This window comes from Momordica charantia (genome assembly GCF_013281855.1).
Source record: "Momordica charantia cultivar OHB3-1 chromosome 6 unlocalized genomic scaffold, Mcharantia_2.0 BLBB01000006.1, whole genome shotgun sequence".
Taxonomy (NCBI): domain Eukaryota; kingdom Viridiplantae; phylum Streptophyta; class Magnoliopsida; order Cucurbitales; family Cucurbitaceae; genus Momordica; species Momordica charantia.
The window spans coordinates 22474093-22494619 of record NW_028275164.1 but is presented as its reverse complement, the minus strand read 5'-3'; the positions used below and the strand labels follow the sequence as shown (position 1 = coordinate 22494619).

Below are 20527 nucleotides of genomic sequence, written 5' to 3'. Positions count from 1 at the left end.
AACGTTAAATTTCATTAATTTTGTACCTTAAACTTAAATAAGATAAGCAAAGTTTCACATCAATTAAAAAGTTTTGCATTTCTAACTTCTAATAGGTTTTCATTTGAAAAATCATTGAAAAATATTTTTCAAATTATAAAACACATATCTGGTATGATATTGTCTTGATTAAGACAATAACAATATTAGAGCTAATCTTTTTTGTAAGTTGAAATTTATAAATTTTTGAAGGGTTATTTAACGATTAATTTACCTTAACTTTTACAATGCTTTATTTTTCATACATTAGTGAGTTTTTTGAGTTATTATGTATGTATGTATCTATAGATATGCATATATATAGATATGTATATTTATACAGGTATGGGTTAAAATTAGGTTAAAATAATAATTGCTTCCTATACTTTCAAAATATTCAACTTAAGTTAATTTTGGTCAATGTACTTTCAAAATATTCATTTTGGTCACTGTATTTTCAAATTTTAGTTAATTTTAGTTGATATATTTTCAAAATGTTCGTTTTGTTCTTTGTACTTATAAAAAGTGACTATTTTATCCCATATTTTGAAAATTTTAATACAATGTTTTCACATAATAGAAAATCTTTAATATAAAGTCATGTTTACATTTCAATAAATTTGAAAGAGTGTGGTATTGAAATTGTCTATAGGAAAAAGTGAGATTAAAAATAAAATTGAGTTGACCAAAGAGGTCACTTTTTTTAAATCAGGGATCAAAATGAATATTTTGAAATTACGAACACTAAAATGAACTGGACTAAACTGAACATTTTCAAAGTACAAAAACCAAAATGAACCCAAGCCAAAAGTAGATGGACCAAAATAGTATTTTAACCTTGAAATTTATTAGTGAAATAGTATAAATTGAATAGGAATAAAAATCGCAACACTTATTTATCCAAGTTTTGGATCCAATTTGACGAAGTTTAGTGTGAAAATTGATACTAGGTAGTAAAAATTGATTATTTTTTCCAAAATTATATATATTATTATGAATTTAATTACATCATAACCCAATCAGATAAGACCAGAGTTGATCAAATCCAGTCGAGGCTGTCCGTCTTAACCAACCCAAGGAGACTCCCTCTATAAATAAGAGGAGAGACCTTGGGTGCGAGGTATCATGCTGGTACTTGTAGGTTTTCACTAGAGCTATCAACACTAGATATAGGAATCAAATTTGCACATCAACTAACATTTGACATGAGTAAGAGCGGAAATAATCATAAAGACATCCTAGAAACTGAATGATCCAAACACGAGTAACTTCCGAGGAAGATGGTAGCCTGAAGCAAAAATGTACCACACCCGAAGGTGCTCCCTTCGACTTAATCCAATTGACCTGTTCCAAAGAAGGATAGGGCAAAAGACAAGTTCATCGCACTGGAAGGTAAGGTGGAAAAAATGAGTTAGACATAGACGATAAAGGCCATGAATCGCCAGAAGCAACCGACAAGAGGCCAAGGTCAACACCTGATCAAGCAAGATCTACCTTCGTTCGTACACAATCCTATAAAAGGCAAAGCCTGAACATTGAAGGCATTGACAAGTACTACAAGAATGTTTTGTTTTCATGACGAACGAATTCGCGACAAAATAACATTCGTCGGGAGAAGCAAGTTATTATGACAAAATGAACTTTTGTCGCTAGATTTACCAATGAAATTATATTTCGTATGGAGAAGCAAGTTATCTGGATGAAATGTAATTTAGTTGTTGGGAAAAAATATAGATAAATCGAACTTCCTGTAAGGTCTTCAAACAAGAACTATTTGATTTTCCCCATTTACAGGCTAAAAGTAGATAAGTAAGTAACAATAACAAAGGAATAAGAGATAGGGATAGAAAAGCTTAACACCACACGGATTATACTGGTTCGCCCCTATCTTGGGACTACGTCCAGTCTTCTACGAAAAAACAGGTTCAACTATAGTTGGGAATATTACAATAGAGGTCTCACTCAAAATATTATTATCTTGCTTCTAAGTACCCTAACAATGGCTACCTAGGATTACACAATTAAAAATACCTTCATTAAACCCACGAGATACAAATTCATTTTTTTCACACATTGCCCACAACCACTCAAGTCTCTCTTATTTTGATTCTGTACAAATGAAACCTTAACAAAAGGGTTCTATTTATAAGAGGTCAAATATCTCAATCCTTATACGAAAACAATATTGTAATCCTTATAAGACAATAATTTCCTCATAGGACACGAGTCATCTGTTTTGGCTCCATTGTCCCAACAATCTCCCACTTGGAGACAAAACATCGATCTTGCCTCCCACTGCAACAGCAGTCTCTGATAATCTTGGAAAACTCCAAGGCTTCTTCTGCAACAACTTCTGATCTTCTTGAAAAAATCTTCAAGGCTTCTCCTGCAAGTTTAAAAACTTGTAAAACAAAATATCAGAAATCATCAGTCTCATCTATCTTTGCCTTGAGGTCGGGCAATCTACGTGGTCTTGTCTCCCAAACACAAGAGATACAGCCACGTGCTCCCACTCAAACTAAGTGGCGATATCTGAAGCTTCCTTCTTCGTTCTCAAACACTGATTCTTGAAGAAAGAATTTCTCACTGATGACTTGACAACTGTATTCAAGCCTACTGCCAGAATTGAAACTCCATTCTTTACCTCAGCACCTATTGAGTTCATCTTCTTTGATGCAACTGTTCGCTGATGTGACTTCATCAATTCACCCATTCGTCTGACAACTGAAGATAATCCCAGACAACCTAAAGAACCTGTTCTCGTTCTTTGACTTCCAAATTATTGTTCTTGAATTGATGGCAGATCTCCTGATATGTTCTGGTTGTCTTTGTTGCTGGCTCAGTCGTACCTCTTTGGACACCATCTGCAACTTGCATCCACTGTTTCAATGATCCTCTGGCAACACTCAATTGCGACGTGTAAACTGTAGATCTTCTATGGCCAATTGCCACCAACTTGGATCCTTTGGTGAGCTTCCACTAGTTCCCACCAAACTCACTTTGATAACCATCATCGTCCAACTTACCTGCAGAGATAAGGTTCATTCTGATACTTGGTACATACCTGACATCTCATAGTAATAACTCAGTCCCACTATTGGTCTTCAATCGTATATTTCCAATCCCTTTAGTCTTGGAAGTTTTCGATTCCCCATCCTCATGTGGCCGTGATTGCCTATTCTGAAATATGTGAATAATCTTCTATTTGAAGATATGTGTACTCAAGTTGCGCTGTCTATTACCCATTCTAATGACTGGTTTCCTGTTTTTGTGTTGCTTTCAACACAGATGAGGGCATCGTCTACAATTGCATTTGACTCTGCCATATACCTTTTCAGATCCTCTTTTAATATTCTACAGTTTTTTCTTGATGTGGCATTTTCTGTGGCAATGAAAACATTCAGCATCTCTCTTTCAATCCCTCCTACTATGCTTCTGCTGCCTGTCATCAGACGCAACCTTCTTTTTACCTTTTTCGACAGCTAATGCTGAGCCTTGTTTGGAAGTAGATTCTTTTCCACTCCCTTTTCTATGAATTTCTTCAGCAATTGACACATCACAAATTTCTGAAAATTTCAAAGATTTGTCTCCTAACGAATTGGACACTACTGCCTTCATCGTTTCCCAACTTTCAGGTAAAGATGTTAGCAATTGAATAACATTCACTTTGTCACTAACAGTAATCTTAACTGATGCCAATTGATTGATTAATTTTGTGACCTCATTTATGTGGGAATTGACAGAAGTATTTTCTTCCATTTGAATGTTAAAGAACCTTCTTACGAGATATACCTTATTATTAGCTGAGGGTTTCTCGTACCTATTCTCCAGTGCTTTCATAAGATCTATTGATGTCGTTTCGTTTGCTACGAGACTTGCCACATTCATCGATAAACACAATCTGATAAAGGCAACTGCCTACTCATTCGTCTCTACCCAATCTTCATCTTTCATCCCTGCTGGTCGTTCCTTTAAAGCTTTATTCAACTTCTTGCAGGTCAAGTAATCCTTAATATGCATCTTCCAATATTCGAAATTGGCCCCATCGAATTTCATGATCCTTAAAAACCTAACTTCTTTGCTGATCCCATGATCTCTGAACCAAACGCTCTGATGCCAATTGTTGGGAAAAAAATATAGATAAATCGAACTTCCGGTAAGGTCTTCAAACAGGAACTATTTGATTTCCCCTTCTACAGGCTAAAAGTAGATAAGTAAGTAACAATAACAAAGGAATAAGAGATAGAGATAGAAAAGCTTAACACCACAGTGATTATACTGGTTCACCCCTATCTTGGGACTATGTCCAATTTTCTGCGAAAAAGCAGGTTCAACTATAGTTGGGAATATAAGTACCCTAACAATGGCTACTTAGGATTACACAATTGAAAATACCTTCACTAAACCCACGAGATACAAACTCATTTTTTTCACACACTGCCCACAACCAGTCTCTCTTATTTTGATTCTGTACAAATGAAACCTTAACGAAAAGGTTCAATTTATAAGAGGTCAAATATCTCAATCCTTATAGGAAAACAATATTGTAATCCTTATAAGACAATAATTTCCTACTCCTTGTAGGAATTGGTAGTAGTGTTGAAAATCCTTTTCCTCGTAGGACACGGGTCATCTGTTTTGGCTCCATTGTCCCAACATTAGTCGCCTAAAGAACTTCTTGTGACGATAATATTTAGTCGCGAAAAGTACTTTTCCCAACAGAACAAAATCGTCGTCGGTAAAAAAAAATGCAAATAACTGTGTGATTTTCGTCTGTCCAAAATTTCGACGAAAACAAAATTCGCTGTTTTGGAACCTTTCACAGTGCAGTTTAAAGCCTATAGTGATGAAATTGGGGAGTCAAAATAAGTTGACCTAAATTCGAAACATCCCTTTCTTCCTCTCATTTTGTTTTATTTTGAAAACATAACCCCTCGTCGCTACGATTTTCAGAAACCCCCATTGATTTCATTGTCGCCGCCACTGTCGTCCCAACTCTCGATTTCATTTGCAACTCACAGTCGTCCCGCTCTTCCATCAACGTCACTGATTTTCAAAACGTCACCCCTTGGCTGCGCGACGATTTTTATACCCTCCAATTTCGGTTGTGCCAGTCGTTGTTGTCTCTACAACTGCTGTCATCTCGCCTGCTGCTATCCCGTCTCGTCATCGCCATCGACATTCTGAAGGTACTTTTAGCTTAGTTTTTTTCTTCCTTTTTTTCACTGTTTTTTTTTGTGATTGCTATTCAAATTTTTTTTTTTCCGAATGAATTTGGAATGTAATTGTGGTTGAAAAAACTGTTGCAGTTTGTGCACCCTTTTGAGTATCAATTGATTCGATTATTAATTCAATTCTTGTAGTACTTTTTGTTAGTTTTTTTTTATAAATAAAACCGTGAACTTTATTAAATAATCAGATGTGCCAAGGTTCGAAATGTCGATATCGATGAAAATATGGAAATCAGGATTTTATGGACATGTTGATGTCAACGGATATTTAGAGAAAAATTACGGAAATTGTGAAAATTAATAAAAAAATTGTTCTAATTAGTAAATAAAACTTTAATGGTAGCTTAATTAAGTTATTATAGATCACTTTTATCCATCATATATAAAAATATGAGTAACTTATGAAAATGTCGATGTTGATAGAAATGTCGAAACAAGATAACGAAGATAGATGAAAATAATTTGAATTAGTAAATTAAAGTTCAATGTTTCTCAATTATATTTTATTAATAGTTTATAACCAAATCTAGTCTTTAGTTAAACAATATATGAAATGTTGATATATATATACACATATATGCCTATAATGATTAAATTAAGTTATTAGAAATTGAAGGATAGGTTTGAAAATTTGTAATTAAATTTGAAAAGAAAAAGAGGTCTGAGGTTAAAAAAAAAAATCGACGGATCAATAGGTTAGCGAAGGCTTGGCTTGGCTATCGCTCATGACTTGGTATAGAGTCCGTGTAGTCATCGACCTTCCCACCAAAATAAATACATAAATTTAAATAATAATAATATTATTATTATTATAAGAAAGAAATAAATAAAAAAATAATAATAAAAAAAAGCAAAAGTGCAGGCCCTCAATCCATCCCACATCGGAGATAACAAGGGGAGGGGAGCGCCTCCTATAAAACCCCCTCCCCCTCTTTTCTTTACGCATCAACATCAACCATCCACCAGATTGGGGATGGGCTGGGCTCATTCTATGGGCCCAGCTTCTTAGTTAATTTTTTTAGCGATCTGTCGGAATGTATCGTCGAAACGTCGATTATTATCTCGACATTTTGGCGATATTTTATATATCATTGATATGGGGGGAGAAATGATTTTCCCCCCACGTGTTGAAGTCTAGCATCTCGACTCGCGACATGTTAATATGTCGAGCGCACCTGTTAACAGCTGATGAGATAGCTTCAGAAGCCAATTTCAATTTGTGGGCTATTACATTCGCCCTTCTCGGGACATGCGTGAAACGATAAACTCCCAATTAGGAGGATAGATTAAGAGTATCTTTAATCAAAGTACCATCCTCCTCAAAATCTTAAAGCTCTCCCAACAGTAGCTTGACTGGTAAGCAAATCAATCTCTATGATGAACGGGTGAAGATTGAGGTGACGAGCAAAAGATAAACCTTCCAAGATTGCCATAATTCATCACGAAGAGGCGGGTAAGCGATGGAAAGGATCCTCGATCTAGCAGCCACTATAGCTCCATCAAGGTTCCGATACACAATCCCTTACCGTTGGCTGTCAAGCTACATCAATGTTGATTTTATACCACTCTGGCCCCGGCGGAATCCTTTGGATATGTGGATCATCCACTCATTCGGAGGAAGGAGAAAAGCTTCTATCGTTGTTCATCTTCTTTTCCCCCCTCGCAATTTCTCCTAAATACTTAAAGATCCACTCTTTTCAGGATTGAATGTCGGGTATCGATCTGGAATTTTAAAGTTGGTTTCTATCATTCCATAAGGTCCAGCTTATAATATACCCCATTGATAAATTCGACTGATAAGCGACCTGCCAAGAAGTGGAGTCGATCCTATATACTGTTCTTGAAATTTCTGGACATTTGGCGATTTGGGAGCACCGTCTTCCATAACTTTCGAGCTCTTTTACAATTAAAGAGGATATGATCGATAGACTCAATTGCTAGCGACCAAATGGGGCAAGAAGGTACCAACTCTACATCCTTATTTAATAGATTTTCTATGTTGGGATGCAATTGTTATATGCTCTCCATATAAAAATCTTTACTTTTGAGGGGATTTTAAGTGTGCATAGAATCTTCCACAAATCTGTGTTATAATTGTGGCTTGAGGTAGTAAGATTTCTTTTAGATAACATATACAACTTATAACCACTCTTAATAGAGTAGCAGCCCCTCTTTTCCAAATGTCAAACTCAAGAATCCTCAACCCCTATTTTGCTGGTAGGTATCTTGGCGATTTATGCAATCTCGAAGTTTTGCAAAGTCCCATTCTTGGCTTGAATTATTTACTCTGCCACCCTTTTGGAATCCCCTTCAATGCAAGGGTAGGTTTAATTTTTGTCATCTCTTACCTTTAAGTGTGGTCCTGGTTTAAAAAGATCTCTCACCCACAGTAAACTCTTCCATAAGTAAGAATCATTAGAGTTTTCAGTGATTTTCAGGACATAATTTTTAGGGAAATACTTGTCTTTGAGCACCGGGAAACAAAAGAGTTCGAATTTCGAATGATTCTCCAAATTTGTTTAGCAAGAAGTGTTTTGTTGAACCCCTCAAGGTCTCTAAAATTTAGGCATTCAAGTTCTTTCGGAAGGCATAAAGTGTCCGATGTCTTCTAATGAATTTTCCTTTTGATTTCAGATGAGTCCCATCAAAACCGAGCGAAAGCCTTTGTGATCTCACTACAAAAACTCTTTGGCAATTTGAAGCAACTCATGGCATACGCGAGAATTGCTTGGACAACACATTTTATAAGAATCTCTTTACCCCCAATAGAAAAGAGGGTTGTTTTTCCATCCTTGAATAGAAGACCACACACGATCTTTTATATGACGTAAATGCTCAACTTTCAATCTTGATAAAGCTGAGGATAACCCCATATATTTCCCTAGATTGGAGACCACATGCACCCCCAAAATTGAGCATAAAGATTCTTTACAATTCGAAGAAACATTCAGTAAAAAATATGGCAGATTTGTTAAAGTTTATGTTCTGTCCAAATGCTTGCTCATAATCCTTCATAATCTTCTTCATCTGGGTACACTCGAGGGCGTGTGCCTTCTAGAAACTAAGGTTGTCATTCACAAAGAACAAATATGAAATGTTCAGACCATTTATGCTCAAATATACCTTAGAAAGATTGTTACGTCTATTTCACTCGCATAAAGATGTTGATAATCCTTCTGCACGTATTAGGAATAAGTAAGGAGACAATTGATCACTTTGGCGTAGACCTCGAGAAAGGATAATTTTTCCTTTAGCGACCCCATTTATCAGAATAGAGAACCTGATAGACGAGGTGCATTCCATAACAAGACCAACCTACGCAGGAGCAAATCCCAGCTTAAGCATTGATGCAGAAAATTAAAACACCACACAAGAAGAAGACAACAAGAACGATTATAGTGGTTCGACCAAGGTTTGGTCTACGTCCACTTTACAAGGAAAGCTAGGGATTTTATTGAATAAGTTGGAAGGTGATACAATAGCAGTACAATAAGAGGTATTTACTCGACACCCTCTGTTTGCAAATTTCTCTGTAACTAAGTTCTGAAAAATCATTTTTACATAACAAAAATTATTTATATTTATAGAAAAAGAGTATAGAGGTAACTGATGTAACGAACTAACTGAATTAGTTCTTAAAAGAATTCCAGCTCATATATGGCAGTGATATAGAAGGGGTAAAAACTTCACAAATCACCCTCTTGACCTCAATGTATCAATGTACAAAACTTTGTCTCAAGCTCCCTTGTAGATTTGTTGTATGCTTCAAATTTCAGCCAATGCCTACCTGAAGTAGGTCACATAAGTATTTTATTCTCGAACTTGATAAAGGTTTTGTTAACATATCAGCTGGATTGCTGCTGGAGAGAATTTTCTCCAGCTTGATGGTCTTATTAATCACCATTTCCCTTAGATAGTGGTACTTAACATCTATGTGTTTAGTATGATCATGGTATAAAGGGTTCTTTGAGAGAGCTAGAGCACTTTGGCTATCACAGCAGACAGTTGGAACTGATATATCTCCTATCATTTTAGTAACTAAGCCCTTTAACCATGTAGCCTCTTTCACAGATTCTGTCAAGGCTATATATTCAGACTCCGTGGTTGAAAGAGCAACCACTAATTGAAGTGAGGATTTCCAGCTTATAGTGTTTCCAAGAAGAGTGAAGACATAACCCGTAGTTGATCTCCTTTTATCTAAATCGGCTGCAAAATCCGAATCAACATAGCCTACCAAGCCACTTTGATTTGATTCATCTTTTGTGTATATCAAACCATGATTTAAGCTACCTTTGATAAATTTGATTATCCACTTAGTGGCTTCCCAATGAGGTTTGTTGGGATTTCTCATAAAAGGGCTTATTACACTCATTGCTTGTGCAATATTCGGTCTCGTACAGGTCATTCCATACATCAAACTCCCTACTGCATTGGAGTATGTTTGCTCATTTCTTCCACTTCCTTGTTTGTTTTTGGTGACTGTAGTTTTGATAATCTGAAATGTTGGGCCAAGGGAACATAGACTGTTTTTGCTTTCTCTAAGTTGAACTTCTTGACTAATTTGTCAAGGTGGTCATTTTGTGTGATAGTTAAAAGTGCTGCATCCCTATTTCTCTGTATTTTCATTCCTGTAATCTTACTGGCAGGATCAATGTCCTTAATTTCAAATTCCTTGCACAGTTGTGACTTCAAAAAATTAACCTCATTGATTTGCTGAGATGAAATTAACATATCATCAACGTATAATAGAAGAAATACCGAGGTAGTAAGTGAGATATGTTTTATGTGTAGACACAACTGTCAAATTTGATTCAACTGAAACCACAATTTGTCATAAACGAATCAAAACATTTGTACCACTGCCTTGGGGATTGTTTCAAGCTGTAGAGGGACTTATATAATCTACAGACTAAGTTTTCTTCCCCTTGCTTTATGAAATCTGGAGGTCGTTTCATATATATTTCTTCATCTAAATCCCCGTGTAAAAAAGCAGTGGTCACATCCATTTGTTCTAGTTCTAGGTTTAAATGAGCAACCAAAGATAAAAGTATCCTAATGGAAGAGCGTCTTACCATTGGTGAGAAGACTTCATTGTAGTCAACTCCGAATTCTTGTGTAAATCTTCTTGCTACAAGCCTTGCCTTGAACCTAGGTTGATATTCTCCATTAATGCTTGGTTTTATTTTATAGATCCATTTACAATCTACCAACTTGTGCCCTTCTGGTTTTGCTTGCAAGACCCAGGTTTTATTCTTCTCAAGTGAGATAAGCTCTTCTTCCATTACTTTTGTCCACTGATGTTATTCATTGGACTTCATTGCTTCATCGAATGATGCCGGCTCAGTAAAATCTAACTCATCATAACTGTATAAAGCATAAGCAGCAAAATCAGTTTGGTCAATACTGCAATCTACATATTCATCATACCTGGATGGAGGTTTAACTATTCGTTTTTGTCTGTCTCTAGTTAGTTGATAATCTGAGAGTTTATTTTATGTATCAATTGGTTGTTGGGATTCTGACTCACATGTTTGAGGATTTGTGCCAGATGACTCAAGATTTTCTGTGTTTAACTGATCAGTTTCCTCCAAAACTGATTCTTGTACTTGATGGTTTGAAGTTGAGTCATTAACTTCACATGATTCTAATTCAATCTCATAGAATATTTGATTTTGCTTACTTACTTCTTTTTTATTTGATACCTCTCTCTCACACCATGGCATTTTTGTTTCATCAAAACGAACATCTCGACTAACTACACATCTCTGTGCACCAGGTTGTAACAACCATAATTTGTAGCCTTTTACTCCTTTTGGATATCCTAGAAATATGCATCTTTGAGATCTAGGGTCTAGCTTATCTTGTTTGATGTGCACATAGGCTACACAACCAAATACTCGTAAGTGTGTGAGGCTAGGAGGTTTTCCAGTCCAAACTTCTTGTGGAGTTTTAAGATTTAAGGCTAAAGATGGACTCCAGTTAATCAGATAAGCAACTGTCTTTACAGCTTCCCCTAGAAATGTTTTGGTAGGCAGGCATTTGATAGCATACACCTGACTCGTTCTAGGATTGTCCTGTTAAACCTCTCAGCAAGACCATTTTGCTGAGGTGTATATGGTACCGTAAAGTGTCTTTGAATACCCCCTTCTTGCACATTTGATTAAATTTTTCGTTTAAAAATTCAAGACCATTATCAGTCCGAATGACTTTTATCTTCCTCCCTGTTTGATTTTCAACAAGTACCTTCCACTGATTAAACATCTCAAACACTTCATATTTGTTTTTCAAAGTAAAGACCCATAATTTTCTCGAATAGTCATCCACGATACTAAGAAAATAACAAGCTCCACCTAGAGTTTGAACTCTAGCTGGTCCCAAAGATCTGAGTGGATATAATCAAGAATCCCCTTAGTGGAATGCACTGCTCTGTTGAATTGAACTTTAGTTGCCTTGCCTACTATACAGTGCTCATAAAAAGAGAGGTTATTAGGCTTATTTTTACCTAGTAACCCTTGTTTAAACAATTCAACCAGACCACGTTCACTAACACGAGCAAGTCTTTGGTGCCATAGTAATGCTTCCTAATTTATGTTTGCATCAGCTATACTTGCAGAGTCATTCTTAGTGTGTCCATTCAATATGTACAAGCCATTTTTCAATGTTCCTGACATCTTTAATAAAGATCCCTTGAAGATCTTTAGTGTACCCCCTTCTGATTTATATTTATAGCCAGATTTGTCTAAAGTCCCCAAAGAAATTAAATTGCGTTTCAAGTAAGGGACATACCTTACTGATGGTAGAATTTTCTCTATTCCATCTGGAAGAATTAATCGGACAGCACCTATGCCTTTGATTGAACATTGTTGATTATTTCCCATAAGCACTCTTCCACCTTCTTGCTCATTCAGATCTTGAAAGTAGTGTTTGTGGGAAGTCATGTAGTATGAACATCCTTAATCTAATATCCATTCTTCTGTGGAATTTAATTCTGATATCATTAAAACTTCTGCAGAATCGTACTCCTGATGCACATTTGCTGAAGGCGAAGGTTGTTTGCTTCCTTGGTTTCGATTTTTATATTGTAATTTGCGGCAATCCTTGATCAGATGTCCTAATTTGTGGCAATAAAAAAACTCTTTATCTTTGTCTTTTTCTTTTGACTTCAATCAATGCCTTTCTTGAGAATTTTTGTTGTATTTAGAATGGTTGTTCTTGAACTCAATTCTTCCTCTAGCTAAAAGTGCTTTTGACTCCCTTTTGGAATTTTTTGTTTCTAATTCTCTTGATCGAAGTGCATCAATAACAAGGTCAAGTGTTAGAGAATCTCTTCCATATTTAATAGCTGACTTTATTTCTCTGTAGCTTTCAAGTAAAGCATTTAACATAATTATGGTCATGTTTTCATCATCCAGATTTTCACCAATATTTGATAAATCAAGGCAAATCTGAGTGAAATTGTCTAAATTTTCTTCTAAATTCTTTGATGGGTCCATACGAAATCCAAAGAATTTCTCTTTCAATAGAATTTTGCTAGATAGAGACTTACTGAGGTAGAGGTCTTCCAGTTTTTTCCATAATTTCACAACAGTTTCTATCTCATTCACTTGACGGAGAACGTTGTCTGAGAGGTACAAGATCATCGTGCTAAATGCAGTTTCTTCCATTTCTTATTTTTTCTCTGGTGTTATCGTTTCTGGTAATTTTTCTTGAAGAATCTTGGCCACTTTCTGTTGGACAAGAATTGCCTTTAGTTTCTTCTGCCATAAGCTAAAATCTCCCTTTCCATCGAATTTTTCAAGCTCGAATTTCGCAGCCGTGAATGTCTGAATTTCTTCGATTGAATTCGAAGAACAGAGGGTTGAGTCGAATTTATGGAATTTAAAGAGAGAAATTTCTTCAAAATCACAAAGGCTCTGATACCATTTGATGCAGAAAATTAAAACAGCACATAAGAGGAAGACGACAAGAATGATTATAGTGGTTCGACCAAGGTTTGGTCTACGTCCACTTTGCAAGGAGAGCTGGGGATTTTATTCAATAAGCTGGAAGGTGATACAATAGCAATACAATAAGAGATATTTACTCGACACCCTCTGTTTGCAAATTTCTCTGTAACTAAGTTCTGAAAAATCATGTTTACATTGTAGACACCGTATTTGGTCCGGCTTATTTTTAATGTTAATTTTAATTTATATTATTGTATTTTACTTTATTGTGTTTTATTTTAATTAAATAATAACATAAGTTTACTTTATTATTAGTTTTAATATAAAGTTTAAATTAACTAAAATTAAAATGTTAGATTTATTTAAATGTTTAATTTTATTAATAAGAAAATAAAAATGGTTTGTTTAGATTTTGTTTTATTATTAAAATAGAAAATAGATAAATAAAAATGATTTGTTTTAAAAAGATTTTGTTTTAATGAAATAAAGATTTTATTTTAACAAAACCTTTGATTTTTAACGGTTTTTTCCCTCTTTGATTTTTTCCTCACCTAACGTGGCATCTCCTCCTCTCCTTCCTTCCTCCCTTTTCTCTGGCTTTCTTATTTTAGCATATATCACTGTTGTTTTTTTTAGTATTTAAGGGGAGGAAGCACACAAGAATCAGGACACGGTGCAGAGAGTTAGAAACCCATCACCTCATCACCATATCTTCTTCTCTTCATATCTCTTATCCCACCATCACCACTTTTCTCTCGCATACCCACGACCTCAGACGATGCAAGGGAACGACGCGAACGACAGCAGCAACAACCTTCTTCTTCACAGCTTCTTCCAAGCCCGCTGGCACTCCGACGATCTCCTCCCCGGTAGTGCATTTTAAGTAAGTATCAAATACGTTGAAAAGGGAAAGACTTTGGAAATCATGCTTTTAATTTGAAAAAGATTCTTTTGTTTCTATCAAAATATTTTTTTTTTGTTTTTTAAAGGAAAAAATGTTTCTTTAAGAAAAAGTTTTTTTTTTTACTTTTTTTTAAAAAGAAAATGTTTTTAGTAAGGAAAAAAAATCTTCTAAATTAATTTAAATAAGTTTTTGAAAATAAAATAAGGATTTTGATATTTTAAAATTTGTTTTAAAATAAAAGGTTTTCTTTTTCTAATAAAGAAGAGTTTTTTAAATGAAATAAATATAAACTTAATTTTATTTTAATAAAATATTTTACTTTAAAATTTTGGTTAAAATACGTTGAAAAAAATAGATGTTTTATAAAATAAATCTTGTTTAAAAAAATTTGGATTCTTTTTATTTAAAATGTAGTTTTTATTTAAAATGATTTTTTTTACAAGGTTTATATTTTTTGTGTTACCTTTGTTTTATTTTTTAATTAAAAAAGAATCTGCTGCAGGATTTTAAAGGAGTAGATAAGAACAGAGTATTTTAGAATAAAATCTCATTTAAAATTCTTTTAATGGTTTGGTGGTTATGGTTTTGAAAAAATCTTTAACAAAAATCAATTTTTTAGCAAATAAGTTTTGTTAAAGTAAATTTAACTTTGTTTTTAAATAAATTTTTTTTTCTTTTAAATAATTTTGTTAATTTCGAAATAAATAAAAAAAGATATTTTTTTTTGTTTTAATTTAACAAAATTCATAGTTTTTTTTAGTTTAAAAAAATAAATTAAAACTTTTGTTTGCATAGAAGAATACAATGTTTACATTTTAAGATGTTGGCATAGTGGTAAGATGTTTGTTTTTTAATGTACATGACCTAAGTTCCAGTCTTTAAATGCTTCATTTTATCTGTTTAGCATAGCTTATATCTCAAAGTGGTGGCACATTGATGTGTTTTAGTATCAACACTCATGTCGCAAGTTTCAAGTCTTAATGTTTCATAAAATTAATATTATTTATTTATTTATTATTATTTTTTTTTGCTAAATAATTATTTCAAAAACTCCAATGACGGGAATTTGAACCTTCCAATATTCTCAAGGTGTCAAAATTTTTCTAATGGCTCTCGTGCCACTCATATCTATTAATTCATATCTTATAATAAAATGTGAATTAATATAATATGAGACATTTAAAATAAAAAAAATTATATTTTTTTGGACCAAATAACATAATAGGATAATTTTTGACAAAATGTGGTACCGTTTTCGAACGGGTGTTGTAGGGTGCTAACACCTTCCCTACGCTCAGTCGACTCCCGAACCAACAATCTGTTTTCGCAGACCTTGTGTTTATTTTTAGGTGACCAATCACACCTCGTAGATGATTGGTGGCGACTCCAAACCCTTATCTGGAAAGAGACCCTGCTTCAGGGGATGACGTCGGTCGCTCCGCGTCGCGATGACGTTGCGACTTACATAAGAGAAATTATTTGTATTTATAGGAAGAGAGTATAGAGGTAACTGTTGTAACGAACTAACTGAATTAGTTCTTAAAAGAATTCTAGCTCATATATGGTAGGGATATAGAAGGGGCAAAAACTTCACTAGCATCATCTGCTAATCGAGAAAGCTCAATTCAACTCTATCATATGCCTTACTCATATCTAGTTTAAGTGCTGCAACCCCTTTTTTGTCGTCTTCCTCCCCCTTATATGATGCAAAACTTCATGTCCTATGATAATATTGTCTAAAATGGCTCGATCCGAATTAAAGTCAACTGCGTGTCTGATATAATCTCCCGAGAGCATATTTGAGCCGATTAGCCAACAATTTTGTAATGATTTTATAAGAGACATCACATAGGATAATCGTTATGTAATCGGACACCTCTTTAAGATTTTTTTTCTTTGGGATAAGCACAATATTTGTATCATTCCATCTGTCAAGTGATTTACTCCCCTGAAGAATCTTCGTGACTATCTCACCAACAATGTCCCATTATTTCTTATTTCTGATAAAAAGGGCGGGGTAACCATATGGCCCGAGGGCCTTGGAAGGTGCATCTATTTGATGGATCAAACAATTTCATCCATACAAAAAGGAGGCATTAGTATAGAATTCATACCTTCTGCGACTTTTGGAGATACATGATGCATAATTTTATTCGTATCATCTAGGGATGGGGATGAAGAGGAAACTATATTGCTGAAGTAATCTGTAAAGGTATTCTCAATCTTCTTCTCTGTAGTAACCTATACACCATCAGTATTACAAATGCAACTTATTTTGTTTCTTCTTTTCTTCATTGTTGTCTTAGAATGAAACCAGCAAGTATTCTTATCTCCCCATTGCCCGTTGCTTCCAAAATATTTCTTCTTCTTCTAAAATATTATCCAACTTCAATTTCAAATCATGGAATACTGAAAAGTTCAGGGGAAGAGGCTGCTTGTAATTGAATTATATTGTTACAACTTTACAGTTGGATATTAAATTGCAAAAACATTTAGAATATAACTACAACAATTAGAAACTTGAAGTGTACACACCAGCATAGTGGTTAGATTTCTTTATTCAATTTTACATTTATTATTTATTTTGCATATAATAGATGGGAATATCTTGAAGTTCATCTTTGCTTAAAACCTTAAAGAAGAAAGAGAACAAAAAAGCACATATTTAATGACAATAGAGAGTCAAGAGACCATGCTCCAATAAATCAGATGGAAGTTAAAATAGTTTTCATCGCAAACTAGGTTAGGAAGTGTTGTATGTTTCTTTTAGTTATATTTGGACATTTTATTGTGAAGCTTCATTTTGTTGTTGGGTTGAGATTTATAAGTTTGGATTTGAACTTATTTTTTGGGTTAATCTTTTGTTTATTTCACCAACTACAAGGAAAATGGACTTCAGCGACGAAATATTTTCATTTTCGTCTCTGATGGTCAACAGCGGCGAAACTATTATCGTCACTATGCGCGTCGCGTAAAAAGCGTCGTCAGTGGACGCACGTGACAAAAAGGCTAGCGTCGCTAGTTCCAGCGACGAAAACTATTTTCGTCGCTAAAATCAGCGATGAAACGCTTTTCGTCGCTGGCGCTAGCGACGAAAATGGTTTCGTTGCTGCTACTAGCGACGAAAACGATTTTTGTCGCTGGCACTAGCGACAGAATTGATTTTCGTCGCTGATTTTAAGATAATTTATTTTTGTCGCTAGAATGCTATTGTAACGCTATATTTTCGTCGCTATTTATTTATTATATTTTTTTTAGTTGTACGGTTTTTTCTTTCTTATAGTGACATTATGTGATTTCGTCGCTTAATACAACGACGTTTTCATTATTTCGTCACTAAATAAAAACTAAACTTCAATATTAACTACTTAGTATTGCTATATTTCCTGCAATTATAAAAAATACGATAAATGATAATATAGAAATAGTAAATCTCACTAAACTTTAAAATTAAACATAGTGTAAATACAAAATATCCAAATTTGAAAAACAAAACATATGTCATGTGTCAAAATATAAGTCTTTTTTCACATTGAACATAGTGTAAATACAAAATATCCAAATTTGAAAAACAAAACATATGTCACGTGTCAAAATATAAGTCTTTTTTCACATTGATCTAATATAATAACAGCGACAAGTTTACCGAATCTTCGAATCCTGACAAGTTTCAATCATGCACAAATAATTTCATGTGATCAATGTTTTTTACCTTAAAAATACATCCAAAATCAAAATGATAATATATAATATAACAAACTACACATAAACACATCCATGAACACACATCTATATTCAAGCTCCAACAACAAACTTAACAACATTCTAACAATTATATAACAAACTTTATATTCACAAGTTTCAAGCTCCAACAATAAACATAAGCCACATTCACATTTTTCAAACTTTAACAATAAAACATCACATACATCCAAAAGTTTAAACTCCCCCCCCCCCCCTATATTTCATATTCACAAGTTTCAAGCTCCAACAACAAATATAAACATAAATCACTTCCTATCTTTCATACTTCAACTAAACATCAAATACATCCAAGAGTTTAAATTCCGACAAAATTCAATTCTCATTCAAAAGCTCCCCCATCTCAACAACTATATAACAAACTTCATATTTACAAGTTTCAAGCTCCAACAATAAACATAAATCACATCCATATTTTAGCTCCAATAATAAACATAATCCATATCTTTCAAACTTCAACAATAAAACATTAAACACATTCAACCACTTCCATATCTTTCATACTTCAACTAAACATCAAATACATCCAAGAGTTTAAACTCCGACAAAATTCAATTCTCATTCAAGAGCTCCCCCATCTCAACAACTATATAACAAACTTCATATTTACAAGTTTCAAGTTCCAACAATAAACATAAATCACATCCATATTTTAGCTCCAATAATAAACATAATCCATATCTTTCAAACTTCAACAATAAAACATCAAACACATTCAACCACTTCCATATCTTTCATACTTTAACTAAACATCAAATACATCAATTCTCATTCAAATTGTTTGACCTTGCTCAACGATGAACTTCCTCCTCCTCATTTAAAGCTATTGAGAATTTCTTCGATCTGGCTAAATCTTCTCTCATATTCCTGTCGTTGCATATCAAGTAAGTCTTGTGTTGACCTTGCTTGTTGTTCAGTCTGCAAACGCTGTGCCTCTAATAATTCCTCTCGTTGGCTTCGTAATAATTCTTCATTTCTTGCAACTCTGGCCTCCAATGTGAGAACGTATTCTTGTGAGCATCCCACCGACGCTTTTTTACTGGGTGGCTTCAGACCATATCCCATCCCTTTAGTGTATGATGATCTTTTCCCGAAGGCTATTTCCATAACATCTTCTTCACTTAATTCTCGACCTTTTTCTTTTGCCTATTCTACTAAGGCCACCATTTTCTCCTACACAAACAAATATATTAGCTAGAATTCTGAATAGATATTACCACTAAATTTATATCATCAGATTAGTACTTACATATGAAGTTTGAGTAGCTTCGTTGGTCCAAGCCTTTGTCAGATGACAATGTGTCGTGTAAAAAAGCTCAAAGGGGCTCAAATATGTCCTATCTTCTTTTTTCTATAGCATCAGATTATTAACAATAATGAGAGGCAAAACATATAACATACTACTACAAATCACAAGTTCATACCTTATCTTCCCGATGCGAGAGAAATGATTTATGTCCAGCCCGATGATTAAATGAGAGTTTACTTCTACTTGCTTTATTTTTCGCTGATTTTGCCTACAGAAACAAGATATATCATTAATTCTATACATGAATAATAATAATATTCAATTATTAGTTACCTTCATGCAATAATTTCCCATTTATTACATAGCATGTCCCAATCATTCTGTTCAATTCTTCCATATGGGCATCGTCGAGCCATTGTTGGATCTTCAAATCCACGATAGTATCTATGTAAAAGGCATCGATAGTCTTTGAAGCGCGTCCCTATCTCATACTTGATATAATCCACATGATGAAAAATAGTGACATCGACCTCAAATTTATTCTACACATGTAAACAAATAAAATTAAGAAAATATCACATCCACGTTAAACAACTTTACGATAAATAGAATAATGTTATTATTACTATCTTACCAACAAATATTGAATAATTTCATTATAAACATTGTCTGAGATGTTCTTTTTCTTCTGTATTTCTAAAGGAACATTCCAACGTGTCAAACGACCAATTCGCTATTGAATAGACTGGCTAGATACCCAACAAGTTTGCCTGATTCTGCAGTCCATGAAATTGGTATCGGATTACCTCCATTTGCAGCAATCAACTTATCTAATACCACTCATCGCGATTCTCTACGAACTCCTGGTTCTCCATCAGCATCGCGATCTGAGGACATCATACATGCCAAATTTATGATAAAAATTATCACTCATACTACGTTATCACAATTATATTGCATAACATTGAAACAATCTTTCATATACCAATCAGCCGCTTTCTTCATCCTCGTCTTCTTATGATGATGTTTTTATCATCTTCATCTTTCATATACCTGTTCAGTTTCCCTTCTTCTTTTCTTCATGTGTCAAATTATTTTTGGTAGCTTCCCCCACAATTATGGTCTTTGCACATAATCCATCTCTGACAATAATGCCAATGAAAATTTATGAAACATAGAAAACAAAGGTTATTAACTATAAAGGAAAAATCTAACTCAATTGAACCACAGAAAGAAAAAATATATATATTAAAGGATATTATAGAATATGAAAATTCCTCTCTCCTCGTCATTTATTTATTTTCCTTTCTTTCTTTTCAGTCGCCCATGTAACCCATCTTCTCTTTTTTTTTCCTTCCTTCTTCATTCTTTCTCTCTCTTTCTTTGTCTCTAAGAAAGAAACCATATCCTTGCTTCT

The 20527-nt window shown here is 34.1% G+C and overlaps 2 long non-coding RNA genes across 2 annotated transcripts; one reads left to right on the top strand and one right to left on the bottom strand.

The window, feature by feature from the left end:
- Window positions 1-6306: 6306 nt before the first annotated feature.
- On the top strand, window positions 6307-13352 carry LOC148210959 (uncharacterized). The gene is made up of 3 exons (XR_015791337.1): window positions 6307-7210; window positions 7884-8745; window positions 12262-13352. It is a non-coding gene; the product is annotated as an uncharacterized LOC148210959 (long non-coding RNA).
- A 5118-nt stretch (window positions 13353-18470) lies between these two features.
- On the bottom strand, window positions 18471-19645 carry LOC148210958 (uncharacterized). The gene is made up of 4 exons (XR_015791945.1): window positions 19444-19645; window positions 19286-19378; window positions 19111-19212; window positions 18471-19034 (listed from the first exon to the last, which is right to left on the bottom strand). It is a non-coding gene; the product is annotated as an uncharacterized LOC148210958 (long non-coding RNA).
- Window positions 19646-20527: the final 882 nt, after the last annotated feature.